The sequence below is a fragment of the Ischnura elegans genome, chromosome 4, assembly GCF_921293095.1.
Source record: "Ischnura elegans chromosome 4, ioIscEleg1.1, whole genome shotgun sequence".
In the NCBI taxonomy this organism is placed as follows: Eukaryota; Metazoa; Arthropoda; class Insecta; order Odonata; family Coenagrionidae; genus Ischnura; species Ischnura elegans.
In genome coordinates, this window is record NC_060249.1 from 34143148 (window position 1) to 34157699 (window position 14552).

A 14552-nucleotide genomic window follows, 5' to 3' on the forward strand; every position below is an offset into this window, starting at 1 on the left:
ACTTTTAACACCAAACGTACCTCGTTCATTTTCAACTCTAGTTGAGATTATCTGAGTACCCGCTACGAGCCGCGATAGCCACAATCACACTTGGGGGAGGCGTGGAAGAAAGAAACACGTCGACTTTAACCGTCCAACACATCCTCTTCGCAATCGTGCACCCTCCTAGCCCTTCGTATTCTTCCCTTCTCTCCTGCACTCCGCCCCTTACTTTACCCGAAGCTTTGACCGCCTAATTTATTTATGTGAGCCCGGCCTCCTCCTCCTCCTCCCCTTTCGGATGTGCCGAGAGGACGACGAATAAAGTAGCCTTACAGACATCCCTCAAGAGTTACGCCGCGGGAGAGTCTGGGGGTTTTTCGCTTCTTCTCCCCCCCCCCCCCCCCCGACACCCGCGGACCCCTCCAGCCGACCCCTCGACCTCTCTCTCTCCAGCCGAGACTTGACTCGTGGTCCTCGACGACAACCCTCAAGAGTGGGCGCGCGCGGGGGAGAGTCAGGAGGGCGGGTTGGGAGAAGTTGAATTGGCGGCACGGGCTGGCTTGAGGTTGGGGAACTCTGAGGGGGCTTTGTTGAAGGGAGGGGGGGGTACGCGAGGAGGAGGGAAGACACTGCGTCCGTCATTGTGTGGTCTTGCTGGAAAGGATTTGTTCTCCGGGAAAAATTCGTGTCCAGGCTATGTGTTCGCGATACGTTTTCTCGCTCCCTCTCCCCAAAACCGCTGTTATTGAGCTTTCTCGTGAAAAAGTCTATAACACTTTTTATTTATTTTTCAGGCTTATGTCCATGATTGATATCACGGGGTTCTCGGAGATATATAAATTCAATTAAATCAATGCTTAAATTCTTCGAAACACGAAGTCGGACATGATTTCTGCGCATGCTTGGGGTCCTTCCGCGTCCGTTGGCTTTGGGGCTCTTTTGACAAAAAAGAACCCGAAGAAAATGCAGAAAACGCCTGATTAACACCGCAAAAATCTTCGAACCTATTCAAAGTAGGAAATTTACTGAACATATTATGTTCTTTCTTGGTGAGTCTATGTAATACATCGAATATGGCTCTCGACTATCAATTTTAATACATTTAATAAAGGGAGTGCGTGAGTGGTGGAGGAAAACACACTATGGTGTTGATTACTTCCTTCCCCACAAAGTCTTTTTGATCGGGATATCTCCTGAAAACTTCTGCATTATTTAATTTGATGAGATGAAAACTGGATCAAAGATTCACATCATCCGGTTTGCTTTCCGAAATAAGCTAATTAAATTGCTAACCGGGCATCAATTAGTATAAAAGTGGCTACTTTCGAAGCTTCGTGGTGCTATGTCATACATAGTTTTCTGTATTTTCAATTAGTACCAATGTAAAGTGTAAAGTATGTATTTCAAGCAACTTTGAATTAGATTTGAAATATTTTTAGCATCGTTCAACGGATCTCCGATCATCGCAATCGTTTTTTTTAAATTATTCATATTTTTGCTTAGAATATCTTTCCCTTAGTTTACCCTAATTTTTCTCCCATCCACCGAATCCTTCCATTTCTACCACTTGAAGGCCTTACGAAAGCCTCTTAAGCTTCTTAAATGCGACCCATTTTTGAATCTTTTCTCACATTGGATTGGATCATAAATTTTTCATGTTTTGTTTCGGATATTTTCATATTAGAGTTTCAAACTTACGACAATGCCATGCCATTGTTTCAGGCTCATAGTCGGTACTATATTGATTAGTGTTCAAGTAGAAATTTTAATTTTTCGCAAAATGAATATGGTGCAGAATTACAGTGTATGCATTATGGTATGCGTTTGTCTTATGTGGATATTGAACATAAAAAAGCTTCCCGCCTTTCTGTATTCCAATCAAAGCGAATGCTGATCGAATAAAACTTTGCTATTTCTACGGTTTGCATTTTATTAAGAACACTTGTAGAGGCTATTTCGCTTTAACTGTCTACCAACTTGAAAAACTCAATGGGGTAGGCCAAATCGTGTCAAGTGTGGTTAAATGGAGTTAACTTATTGCGTGGGACTTTAAGCTAGGTGTTCAAGATTCTGTGCGTTACAAAAGCGCGTTATGCTTACTACAAGAATAAAAGATGGGACGGCCTTTGTCTAGGGTGTGTTGGAGATCTCGAGATATACTACGTACCGGAGGGGAGAGGTGTAAGCAGATTCGTCAAGATTAGTCTAAAATTCAGTACTTTTGGTCTATTTACTCCCTTATTGTCTTTCATAAAGGCGGGAAATCGACAGTTTGAAAGTGTTTATTGGTTGAAGAATATCCGTTTTAACTGCTCAAAAACTTGTGGACACTTTTTTCAAGGTTTCCATAAAGTTCCACCAAGTCAAGTCGATATGTGACGAGTTAAGTCAATGTGGATAGAGCAATGGGATCAGTGGTTGAAATCCTTCATGCATGTTAAGACGCGAGTAGATTCATGTCTAGATCGGATGTCTTTATCGGATGATGGGGGAATATTCCCGTCATAAAATAGAGCTGCTGAGTATTGCTGAACAAGCTGCTCGAAATGCAATGCAATCCGACAGCTATGACTTACATCTCATACTAAAATTTCCTCATAGCTTAAGATACGAGAGAAGCTATTTTTTTTATTTATGATTGGCCGTTAAAGCTATTGAAAACTTGAGGACGCTTTTTTCGAGATCTCCGTAAAGTTCCGCCGAGTCAAGTCGAAACACGTCGAGTTAAGTCACTGAGGATAGCGCAATGAGCTCAGGGGGATGAAGTCCTCCTTGCACAATTGAGACGCGACAAGGGTAAAAGAGGGGGTGGCCTGCGTAAAAGGGAGATCTCGAGATAAGTCCTAGTCTTCTGTGTGTGCAAGGGGGGGGTCTCGTTGAGGTGGTTTCGCCGGGCTTGTGGAAGAAGATGAGCGGACAAGGGGGGAAAGGAGGGAAGCTTGCGGCATAAAAGCCCTTGGGGTAATAAAAGCGGGCGAAAAGAAGATATCTACCGAATGAATGAGTGTGCACTGTTGGTGGGGAAGTAGGGCGGGGGCGAGGAGGTTTCACTGGTTTTTCAAGGGAGCAGGGAGCAGGATAGTTTAGGGGCGGAGAAGGAGAAAAAAGAAGGAATCTTAGGGGATAGGGAAAGGATGAGCAGAAAAGGCATGATAAAGGATGGATGAGCAGAGAATATAAAAGGCAAAGGATGGATGAGAGTAAGAATATCCGAAAGGCAAGGGAAGGGAGGTTGAAAGTGGAGTGCAGACCATGTAGACTCAAGGGGAGTTCGGAAGGTCGACAGAAGAAGAGAAGGATGAGGTTGGCGGCTTTATAAAAAGTAGATGGGGAACCACGAAGACTCCAGCATATAATCTCATCTTTTAATAATGGGTACACGATGACATCGGATGAAACCGGATCCCGAAAGTCATCGTCAAATCCATTAAGGGAGGGGAAAAAATTTAATGAAAAATATTATTATTAAATTTATGCCGCGAACTAGGGACATTTTTTGCAGACAAATATTAGGCTTGATCTTGGAATTTTTAGGGCTGATGAACTGCTCTCAGAAATGCTTTTTCCAATATCGAGATGAATCGGATTTTTTTACAAATATTTTCAACTCCCCCATGTCCTACGGAAATGGAACTAGGGGAGTCGTAACTAAATTGGACATCTCTACGTATCTGGGGATACATTCCTGTCACTGAAAAGATCTGCTGACTGAGTATGAAATATAAAAATAAGCTACACGAAATGCAATGCAATCTGACAGCAATGACTTTATGTCAAAATTTTCACCATGCCAAAGATACCGGCGAATATGTTCTTGCCTTATGCGTGTTCAAAAGATTGTGGATCAGATATTTTGAAATTATCTGTGTATGAAGAACACATGGAAAAAGTCTGTGTTGGAAATTATTTTTTACGCGCTTATAAAATGATTGCTTGGCAGGATTTTCATGCAGCCGATATATCGTAAAACTTGATTTTATCATGGAGAGTTCGTTTACAGAAGGCGTTTTTGGATGGCACTTCTTTACGGCTCGTACATGTAGTTAAAAGGAAATACTTTAAGTGTGCCAATTGTACGTTCAGAATTCAATTTTATATATGGAATTTAATGTGTATACCAGCACTATTCATGGCATCTCCTCAATATCTAACTGAATTTCATAATCATGTCAGATTAATTCATTGCTACAATCAGATTATTACAAGGTACCTGTGCTTACGGCTTCAGACACCAATACACTTTCGTCTTCAGATTAAAGTGATAGAATTGAGTTCGTCCCTATTTATAGGGCTGGAAACCTATGAAATAAGTTTCGAAAGGTTTAATAACGACAATAAAATAAATTGAATTATGAATATCAAAACAATCAGTATTGGCTACACATTTTCTGAGAATGAAACGCAGGACGAAAAAGCAGAATGAAAAATGTGTGTATATTTGCCAATTGTTTTGTTTTTCATAATTCGGTTTTTCTTGCCGTTTTTTATCCTTTCGTACCTTATTTCCTCACAGGGACGAACTCAATTTTATTACTTTGACCTGAAGACGGAAACAGGTTGGTGACTAAAACAGTAAGCCTTGGTGCCCAATAGTAAATTGAGTGTAGTAATGAATTAATATTGATAAAATTATTCAATCCCCTAAGGTATGAAGTAAATGCCAAGAATTATTATTTATTGAGCATTTCATCCACTAAAACCCCTGAGTGATGTTAAATCCACAAATGGCGCGAAATATATGCACGAGGTTATTTTGGAAATATAGGTGAATTTAATGTAATAATAATAATGATAATAATGGTGATAAATACAATAATAGGCTATTTTAATATGGAGGGAAACATAGCTTGATGAAGGTAATTGTCGACGGACAAGTAGATGGCAAGAACATAAAAGGAAGATATCAAATGAAATATATGAAACTAGTTAAGATGGACGTGAAAGAGGTGTGTGAAATACGTTGGTGAGAAAAGATTATCTGATAGAAGAATTGAGTGGAGAGGTGCGTCAAACCGATCTTAGGATTGTGGACCAGTGATGAGTTTGATGATAATGTTAAAAAATAAGTTTAACTTCTTTTTGGGAGGCACCTGATTGAGTTGTCTTGGTTTGGTTGAGGTGTTGCACCTTCAACCGCCGTCGGCGGAAAAACTGCACGGTGGAGGAAGCAAGCGAGGGACTGGAGAATGGAAGTCCCTAGGAGTGCTTCACAAGATTCTCTGAAGGACATAAGCTCTAATGACTGCGTGAGAGTTGATGGCCCGAAGGCATGGGGAAGCAGGGGTCAAGGGAAAGGGGTGGGTGTGGAGGGGGGTCGTATGAGCCACGGAAGGGGCCGAACGGATTGGGTGGACAAGGGACAGTGCCGTAGGGACGCCGGGGATAATGATGACGTTTGAGGTGGGCCAAGTGACGCAGACGGAAGGGTGACCATTGCCCGAATATGAGTGTGGATGGAGAAGTCATTCTTCCCCCTTGTATTGGAGAGGATATATATGCGAGTCTGTGCTTGCGCGTTGGAATTAGGGTGGTTTTCAGCGAGATATCAGGATGAGTCAGCAAGAGAGTGGGGTTTACAACAAAGCCTCCCTCGCAATATACGTAGGTGCCCACTGATAAGCGAAAGTCGTTTCCCGTGGAATTAACGTGCGAGCAGTGTGTGTGGGCCATGTTAATGAGACTTCTTATCCGACCGCTGACAAAGAGTTGGCATAAATGTTATTAGGGCGCAAGAAGTGAGCCTGGAATCAGAAGTACCACAAGGGTGTGTTTTGTGGCCCCTTGAGTTTCATATTAGCGGAACACATATCTACGTATGGGTCAATTATGCTCTGCCAATGGGAGGAGAAGCTTACATCGTTGACATTATGGTGTTAATGGAATGCAAAGAAACTAAACGTAAATAAATATGTTTGTAGCTCATAAAACTACAGAAAAGTGTTTCCCTTGCTAAAATAGAGTTTAAAAATATGAAATAAGTGGAAAAATGGTAATGAGGAGGAAAAAATTATTTTCTTTCTTTCGAAAATTACAAATCGTAAATGAATGTATATGACCGTTGCGTTTTTGCGGACGTTTATGAGTACCGTAACCTTATAAGTACCCTCGTTTTACGCTAGAAATATAAAATTTTCTATAAAAGTTACTTAGGATGGTTGTATCCATGGTGAGAGAATACAATGGCAATTTCCGCACTTTAATTCAAAACTCAACAACCGAACATGGTTTCAACATATTATGTCACCTACAAGGTTTCATAATATTTTGAAACCGTGGTCGGTTGTCGAGTTATGAATTGAAGTGTGGAAATCACTTGCGTTCTGTTGTCATGGATATATCGAACTTCCACAAAATCAACAAGATTTCGTACGATGGTTGTATCTTCGGATAAAGATATCAGATGAGCAGCCTTGCTCCTTAATCTGGCCTTGGTACGTCGGAATCAAGGCGCCCTAGGCAGTTGGCATTCTTTTGCAGTTTCTTTTTTGAAATGAGCCCTGTGAAATAGTTCCCGATAAACTTTTTGATCTTCAAAAAATATGTCTGACGGGAGTGTATTTTCGCGTCTTATATATCGATCGTACACATAATTTCCTCCCTCACCGTTACATAACTTCATCGCTAACTCGGTACAAGCTATGTTTGCCTTCATACGTTCTCACGTTAATTAGACCACCTCTACTTTCGTCTTCTCAACCGTAAGGCTTCAGGTCCTCCTTTCCTCGTTTTTATACTTTTCATTGAGGTCTACATCATTTCTTTTATTTATTCGTCATTCATGCAGATAAAAGAGATGATTACAGTCGTCTTGTAGTAGGCTACCTTTCTTGGCTTCTATAACTCTTCAAAATTTTCAGCCTGTGACCACATTTTCGGATGTGTAATTATAAAGATGCCTCTCAGGGATTTAAACTCATAATTCTTTTATTTCAGATTTTTATAGCTATCATATTTATTATCTATATCGTCTAGTCTAAATTTATCGTATGGTGATTCCACACGATTGGAATAAAAAATGCTGCCTTCTGCGGCTAAGAACGTAACATTCGGTTAAAGAGCAGGACTCCTTACATTCGCGGACGTGAACAATGACCAATTAGCTCAAGGAAAAGGGAAAATAAAATGCCTTATATGGGTCAAAATGCTAAGAGATGAAGTTCTTGATTTCATTTAAATTAATGGTTGGTAAATCATTTATGTTGAAAAATATTTTCCTTTAATTCTGCTTAAATGAAAATACTAAAGCATCAATAGACTTAAAAAAAACATGATGTCACTATGGGTACCGTTACACATGGTTCCATCGATTCACATTAAATATATAAGTACTGCGGTGACGTAACTAATAGAATACGCTGTTCAGGCAGCGCTCTTTCCCATTACAATATTTTTAGTCAATCCTCAAGTCTTGTTATTTCGAAATACTGCCGGGCTTGGGTTGATGATGGGTAAATGTGAATCATAGGAGTGAGTAAGTATGCAGAGGATGTATCGTGCTGGGTACATTCCATCGATTACAGTAACGCAATCGAGGCTCGCACCAATAAGGGTACAGCTTGCACAGATTCATTCGTCTAGGAGGTTCGTATGAGCTGGAATAGCCCCAATGGTCTCGTTAGTCGGGATGGTAGTGGATAGATGACTGGAAGCATGCCAAACCCTCAAGTGCACTGCGGTTGGCAGTGAGTTGTGGTTCAATAATGGAGGGCGTCGTATAAAGTGATATTCTTAGCTTAGGGTGTTACAAGGCTGGTATTGTTTCATGTGAACATTAAGTTAGTGAAACGGGCCAGGCGTCAGAATTATACGCTTACGCCTCATGGGTTAATTCCGGTAGCATAATATTCGAAGTGCTTTGCTGTCGATTGGTGATAAAGCCAAGATAAATATAGCCTTGTCATTGAAACTTATTTTTACAAAAGTATTCTTTTAAATCCAAGGTCATTTATTTTTAATGGAATGGGTAATTGTACTCCCGTCCTTAAATTCGCTTTCCTAAAACTCACTGCATTTTCTAATTCTACTTTTATAGCTGTTAGAATTATGATTCTCATAATGATAATATAGATCGTTTAAGGCCCGTGAAAGCTTAGTATGTACGTTTACGCGTACTTAAAATGAATTTTTCGAAATTAGTGTCATGTGAATCATTAATTTTAATGGAATTAGGAAAATTTATTCCTTGAAACTTGTACTCCTATAAGACACCACCCATAAACCTTCAAGACTTATGAGACTTCAACCTTCAACCTTTATAAGACTTCGTCCATTTTATTGAAGTAATTGGTCGCGATACCGCGACTATAAGTAGTCTTGCTCTTTTACCTAATGGTTTGTTGTTAGCTTTAGCGAAGCAGTATTTTTTATCTCCAGTCGTGTTGAATCACTATAATTTCTCACTTGTCTCTCCATTGCCTCAAAACCCCGCAGGACCGTTCCATTTCCGTTCTTGTTTCTTTTTTATCAATGGTTTGTCCCCATTTGTTTTCCCTTATCTTCATCAATGTGCTTCGTGGCGTCATCCTTTTTTTCTGCCGTTGCAACAGATATGCTTTCCGCCGGGAGAAAAAGCTTTTTCTTGCCACGCAGGGGTAACATCAGGAATGCCTAAAAATCTCAAAAAATGACTCAATCTGTTGATTACCTCCCGTTGGAATTATTTATATGATATTGAATTTATAAGCGCATGGATTCGTGAGTTCATAGCATCCTCGTTCCGTATAATTCACCATGCACTTTTCCTCGCTCTGAAATATTTTAATCTATGCTAACGATTCATCCTACTGAAATTATCTTTAAGTTATTATCATTCATGGAAACTATCATTATTTTGCTTGTCATCCTCCTTGAGGGTCTAAATACATTAACGTATTCATTGCATTTTCTCGGGTGCAGGTACTGAACTAGTAAATGTTTAATGTCGCGTAAAATGATTGCTAAAGTTCTTTCCTTTTACTGTATTAGATTCGCTGGCATACAATTATTCTTTTTTTGTTCTATCACATTATCAGGTTGACATGATTTTTACCTCAATCTTTTATTGCCTCGATTTTTTTTGAATTATCAGACTCGATACCATACGTACACTTGGAGAGATTACAGTGATAAATTTGGGGCTCAGATTAAAATAACAAAGACAAGTCACTTGCTCTAATTTTTGCTGTTTCTTTCTCGTTCATGTGACGAATAAGCCTTATGTAGCTCATGCCAATGTTTTTTCATTAATTTTTGCTATCCGACTTACTTAAGATTTACTTTGACGAGGTCTCCTATGTTCTCACGTGAAAGATGGGGAAGCAGGCCGATAATATGAGGGAGGTTCATCTACAGATTTCGGGTACGTGAAGTGTGCTGCACTGACAGAAAAGTGGAAAGGCATGTCCGCCAAATTTGAGTCTCATAGTTGAAAGTCATTCATTTACTTAAAAAATCCATCTGACCAATATTTGACTCTATGGTTATCTGTAAACCGAGAAAAATGATAGAAATCATGAAAAAATCATTACTTTTCATTATTTTTTATGATCCAATGTATTATTTTAAACTTCGTACGTTTGAAACAAATGTATCATTTTAATTTGACAGGAAAACTTATGTAGTTTTCTGTATTTATTTCCTCTAAGTCCTTTCTTTTTTATTTTAATGGATACTATACCATACTTTTCAAAACGCTATACTACAATACCTATGCTGACAGGCATCAGCTTCGCAGCATCCGAAAAAATCGCTTCGCATCAAAACGCTGTTGAGTAGCCGATGCCATTCTTGGTATTTCATGTATTTCAAATAGACAAAACTACTACTGTGTGTGTATATATATCCAAAATAATTCATAGATGATTGAGTAATATTTTAAACAGGTAATCCGCGTAGAACAAACAGAAAATATGACCTGTCGAGCCGAGGCAATGCTTCCTCAGGATCTAACTGTGCGTGCAGTGAAAGCATTGAAATGGCTGACTGATGAGGGGTCAACAACCGTCCGCGTCCGCGTTTGGGGCCCGTGATGCTGTCTGATTTCGGAAGCGGATCGGGGGCAACCCGTACAATGCATTTCCCCGTGGCAGATAGTGGAAGCGATTCGAACGGTGTCATCAAGGGCGGTCGACGAGGCGCCATCCCCAGTTCAAATCTCCACGGTCTGTGTCCCCCGTCCCCTATTCTCCACCTCAGTGACTTCCGGGTGTTGCCCTCTCGAGTGTCATCCATTCTCGCCTTTACTTCGCTTCACTGCGTTTAAAAACACCGTTTAATAATTGCTGTACTTACCCCCTCGCCGGGAGGGAATATGATTATTAAGAGTAACTGTTTGAAAAGTTTTTTAATTGCCTCAAATATTCATTTCGCCTATTTGAGAAGTTGAGCCATGAAATTATCTCTAGATTACGTGGAAAAAATATAGCGGCTAAATCAAATTTTAATCTACGAAATACGCGCTGACACATCGCGTCTCTTTGTTATTGTGGTATATTTTTGTATTATAGGGCCTGTATTTTTCCACCCTTTGATACCCCCTGGTATATTAGTTGTCGCAGCGTAGGTTAAAACAATAGCGGTCCATTGCAGATCCTTGAGGTACTCATGATAACATATTTGAATCAATGCTTTTTGAACCGTTTTACTTAACTAAATTTTGCAATCGGTTTTTGATGGTCTTATTACGTGCTTCTAAACTCATTTCGAACTGTATTGTATTCCAAATTATGTAGTCACCATTATTCAGGGTGTGTTAGTTAAGCAAAGAGGGAAGGAAGAGAATAGGATTTATGGATGGAATGATAGGGCAGTGAAAGGGCCTTCTTGTGAATATAAGATAGAACCTTAGCTTTTTGAGGGTTGACTGGCCGGGTGAACTAGAAAAATACTCCATGAAAACCTGCCTTAATTGGTGAAATACTTAAACAATAATATTTCATGTTGTGGTTGTTGAAAAAATTCTCGCTTTGTTGAAGATTTCAAACCGTCGCGCTCTTATGTTTATATCTTACAGACACTTTCAGAAAATTTGAGATATTCAATGAATCAACAGAATCAGGAGGTACACAACCAATATACATAGTAGGTATTGCACACAGACAATCACACAAACATTCCTATAAGAGGTTGTATTGAATGCTTTTGGTGGTCTTGGCATACGATTTTTGGGTGTGAATTTTAACTTTTAAGTATCCTTTTTTTCACACTACTCTCAGTAATTGTAATCATGGAATTGAGGAGATAATCCTTGGATCAAAATATATTATTCAATGATTTCTGAATTTTATCATTAGGTTACTTCGGCTTTAATACTCGCCCATGTACAATATTTTGCTATCGGTAATTTGAAAAGTATTCATGTCGAGTTCAGAATTGAGAAATATTCTTTTTTTCTTTTGAAAAATTGTATTATATTAAAGTTTTCTAGAATTTCATCCAAGTAATTACCTCTATCATGAGGTGTTAGCTGTCATACGTTACGTAATACCTACCATTATCCGCAAAAGTAACAGCTAAATATCACTTAAAAATGATTTCATTTATCTATGAAAACTATCTATGTTCAAATGTGAGCTAAAACTCAGTTGATCGTATTTTCCTTTCTTTCAGGTATGTACACAGGTCACCCCTGGAATTTCAAGGGAATCCGTGGAGACGCTTGGTGTTTGATGTCAGTGGGACTGCTGCACTTGGTGAACTTCACCGCACGGAGTGCAAGTAGAGGTCTTCACACATAAGTTAGAATTTCCATGAACAGGACCCAAGAAGAAGCCACAAGCACTTATATTCACTAGTATCGCATCTAGAATAGTGGCAGAAGGCTCAAAAACACCTCGCGGTGACGAAGGATATCAATTATCGAACTATGTTTTAGTTAACTATATTTTTGATTATAGCCCAGTTCAGACTTGGGTATCGTGCGTGTAAACAAAAGTTGGCCTTCATGTTATTTCAATCATACGAAAATTAGTACATTAGTCTCAGTACATTAGAATTTTTTTATTCATAGGTTGTCTTTTACGGATTCTCAATATGAGGGTTTTTGGGAGCTACCTATCAAACTCTTGGATACATTTGCTTCTTCTTATCCAATGTATCTTTATTATAAGTATATGAGGTATTGTTATGTCGGGAATCCTTAAGGTATAATTATGTTAAGAAGCCGACTTAACCCATATTGCTGTATTATTGACGTTTGGCTTAAAGCAATGGAAATACGTATGTGTTTTTACCACTTTAATCTTCCATTAAAAGTATTCCCTTAATGCTGAGAAGGAGCAAATTTGGAGTTATTGTATTGCAATGACGCATTGAGTTTACATTTGTATGTAACTTTCATGCTCTTCTTACAAATCTAGTATTAAAATTAAATTACAACTCTTCGGTTTTAGCTACTCCCGTAGAAGTTGTGCAAGATGCAATTTATTATTTTAATTTCCTCGAAAAAATAACTGTTGATTAGCTTAACATAAGCATTGCCAGCACTCTAGTGCTTCGCCTCTATCTAAATCATTTGGTAATTTAAAGTCATTAATTTCGGCGGCCCTTGGCTGCCGACCGGCGGGTGATCCAGTTGAAACAAGAAGGAATAATCGAAATTGAATGAAATACATGCGATGGTGGTTGGCGTAACATGGTGAAACTCCTTCATGATACACAAAGGTTAAGAAAACACTTAGCTGTTTCACAAAATAAAATATATTGCAACCGGTTTCGATACAGCGTATCATCATCTGGCAATTACTGCTAGATGATGATACGCTGTATCGAAACCGGTCGCAATATATTTTATTTTGTGAAACAGCTAAGTGTTTTCTTAACCTTTGTGCATCATGAATGAAATACATTTTATCTTTCATGCGCATGTTATTAGCATACGCGGAGGTCTAATGAAAATGATGTGTATAGAAGATTGTGCCAAGTGTTTCATAAGCCTGAGTAAGTTTGACTGTCTGCTGTACTGTTGGACTATGAGCTGTATAGATGTATTGCTGTAATAATGCTGCATATTTTATGCATATGCATAATTGTCATGGTAAAGTCTGGGAAGAATGAAAGGGAATATTCTGGGAATCGCTGGAAAGGATTACAAGGAATAGTCACAAGACAACCAACAGCTAAGTTTGTGGCAGCGTATTTAAGGTAATTTCAGCGTAAGGGTTTGGTCCCAAATGAGACCAAGAGACCTTACAGGCTCCAGGTTACCTCGAGGGACAAGTGTTACTTGTGACGCATATGAGGGATATTTAATAAGGATAACTTTACCACACATCAAAAGCAACCGAGTTGAACGTCTGAGCGTATTTATTTTCCTCCATTTTTTCCATCCAAGCCGGGTCCGCTTATTAGAAAGTTTTTGTCCATTGGTTTATGTGCGAACGTGTCTGGGCATTGTATATGTACTTTGAGGGAGAGATTCGTTGGCCTTCGCATCCCTAGGGGGTCATTCGAAAATTCAGAGAAGGATGTGAAGCTGTTGTCCGAAAAGCCCGCAGGAATAGGGTTCTAAACTTTTGGGAACAAGTTGTTTGTTATGGAGAGTAACTTGGGAAATCGTTGACCTGGGTAGCAGAGGTTTTCTCCATGATAGGCAATGCTCCGGGGAAATTTGACTGTCATTACTACCTCCGCTTGCCTCTGGACTTAAGAAGTTTGCCCTGTCCTGTATTTTCCTTCCTAAACGCAGACCACTTTCAATTACCTGCCGCAAACTTTCCCTGCGAGTCACATTTTTCTGCAATTGAAAAATAGCCTGTGGGCATGCATTGGTTTGATGTATGAGGAATTCATTCAATATTCATCTTCCTATTTTTCAAATGAATGGGTACTATAAATTAATGTTAAAATATCTAACATGATTTATCAGATACTTCTGCTATTAATATTTATATATATTAAATCTATTTCCACCAATGCAATGTGATTTGACTGCGGTACGTTTTTCATTGGTTTGACAAGCTCGAAATTACGATGAATAACCGTTGCGTCGCTGGATATTTTTTGAGGAATAGAATTTATTTTCATTCTTAATTATTTAAATCCTTGTGAAATGGTGAGCAAGAAGAAGTTTCTCAATATATTGCGTTGCTCTCTCGTAGAATTTTTGTGTTGCCTGAGTTTCCAGGTTTAACGTGATTGTTGCGAACAAGACTATGTATACGCGATAGTTTGGATGATGTAATAATATTTGCCATCTTTAGTTATCCTATTGTCTTTTCCATGTAACTAGGTAGCATAAGATCAATATTTATATTTATTCAGACGTTGCTAATGCATCATGGGGTTTTATGCTGATGGAGGACCGGGGAGTGTGGCAGGAACGGAAGCCGTAAATATGCACCCTCTCCAAACGCTGATGGGGTTCCTTTAATGTAGCCGGGGAAAGCTTCCTATGTATGTGGAGTTTTTTCCACTGCTCAAAATGCCTCTTGAAACCCCTTGTTCATGTAAGGCGCCGCTCAATGTTTTCGCAGACGCATTAGGAACTCCGCTTTTCCTTGCGGTAATTCAGTGACACGTGTTTTGGGGTTATCAGAAAGCAAATCCTCCCCCGAAATTTTCCTCGAAAGACTTGGTGACGCGAGTTGCGGATA

General features: G+C 39.2%; 1 protein-coding gene across 1 annotated transcript in view; it reads left to right on the forward strand.

The window, feature by feature from the left end:
• LOC124157255 (neural cell adhesion molecule 2-like) overlaps positions 1–14552 on the forward strand; it is a 596573-nt gene that overhangs the window by 110338 nt on the left and 471683 nt on the right. The window lies entirely within an intron of this gene.